This window comes from Meleagris gallopavo, chromosome 5 (assembly GCF_000146605.3).
Source record: "Meleagris gallopavo isolate NT-WF06-2002-E0010 breed Aviagen turkey brand Nicholas breeding stock chromosome 5, Turkey_5.1, whole genome shotgun sequence".
NCBI classification, from domain to species: domain Eukaryota; kingdom Metazoa; phylum Chordata; class Aves; order Galliformes; family Phasianidae; genus Meleagris; species Meleagris gallopavo.
In genome coordinates, this window is record NC_015015.2 from 29,991,129 (window position 1) to 29,992,606 (window position 1,478).

A 1,478-nucleotide genomic window follows, 5' to 3' on the forward strand; every position below is an offset into this window, starting at 1 on the left:
ACAGGGCCAAATCCTGCTTGCCTGACTCATGTGAATAGTCCCACTGACTTCAATGGGCCTTGTGAATAAGGCAGCAAGATTTGGCCCGTAATGATATAATAGGATTTTAAGATTTGTTCTAGGAGAAAAACATGACATGTACTTTTAGAGCTAAACCTTTAAGGTACTGAGCAGCAGCATACCCCATTGACTTAACTGAGCGTTGAAGGCATTCAGCATCTTTCAGGAGTTGCTTAGCACTTCAAAGATCAGGACTTTTGTTGGTATCTCAGTTTTGTTCATTTATGCAGTTCGGTCCATTGATCTGTGTGTGGAATTTACATTGATACTGCTTAGGCAAAGCCCAGACAGGATATAGCCTTTTACATTTTTGAAATACTGAAGAGAAGCAAATCAGATATTTATGTTCAATTGACAAGTCTTTACAGATAGCCAACATCTTTGTAAAATTTATCATAGGAATTCACCCACTAGGTTTTTTTTTAAGTACACTTACATTTTGCGGTACTCAGTTGTGCTCAATATTTAGTTCTGTTATGTGCATTATCCTGCTGAATGATCAAATTAAATGCAAACTAGAATTTGAATGTCTGCAAACATTGGCAAGAATCTGCAGCTAATTTTAGATGGAAGATTTGCAGTGTCTGTTGTTTTTCCTGTTCATTTTAGATGGGTAAATTGTAAAAACGTTGAGGAATCTGACCTGCTTTTTTTTTTCCTCCCTTTTTGTCTAGGTTTGCAAGGCATGCCAGGGGACTACATATCTCAGGGTGGTCCTATGGGTATGAGTATGGCACAGCCAAGTTACACTCCTCCCCAGATGACCCCACACCCTACTCAATTAAGACATGGACCCCCAATCCACTCATATTTGCCAAGTCACCCCCATCACCCAGCCATGATGATGCACGGAGGACCCCCTACCCACCCTGGAATGATCATGTCAGCACAGAGCCCTACAATGTTAAATTCTGTAGACCCCAGTGTTGGTGGACAGGTTATGGACATTCGTGCCCAATAGTATAAGGGAACTCAAGGGAAAAACAAAAACAAAACAAAAACAAAAACTATTTTAAGACTTTTGAACTTTGACCAGATGTTGACACTTAATACGAAATTCCAGACAGCTGTGATTATTTTTTACTTTTTGTCATTTTTCATCAGCAACAGAGGACCAACGAAACAAGAACACAAAAGTGAAATCGTGGGCTCGCTGAAATGAATATGTCCATGTACAGATCCTCTGGGAAAAAAAAAAAAAAAAAAAAAGACTCCAAGAGTTATAACTACTGTAGTATAAACATAGGAACTAAGTTAACTTGTACATTTCTGTTGATCACTCCGTTACGTTGCCTCAAATAGTTTTAGAAGAAAAAAAAAATCCTTGTTTTCCACACTATGTGTGTTGTTCCCAAAAGAATGACTGTTTTGGTTCAGCAGTGAAGTCACTATCCATGAAAGACCTGTTTTGGCCAGTG

General features: G+C 38.8%; 1 long non-coding RNA gene across 1 annotated transcript in view; it reads left to right on the forward strand.

Annotated features, from left to right (window-relative positions):
* Positions 1 to 1,269, forward strand: part of LOC104911155 — a 4,252-nt gene extending 2,983 nt beyond the window's left edge. The window contains exon 3 of the long non-coding RNA XR_002115228.1: positions 735 to 1,269. This is a non-coding gene — a long non-coding RNA (uncharacterized LOC104911155). The remainder of the gene's footprint in view (positions 1 to 734) is intronic.
* Positions 1,270 to 1,478: the final 209 nt, after the last annotated feature.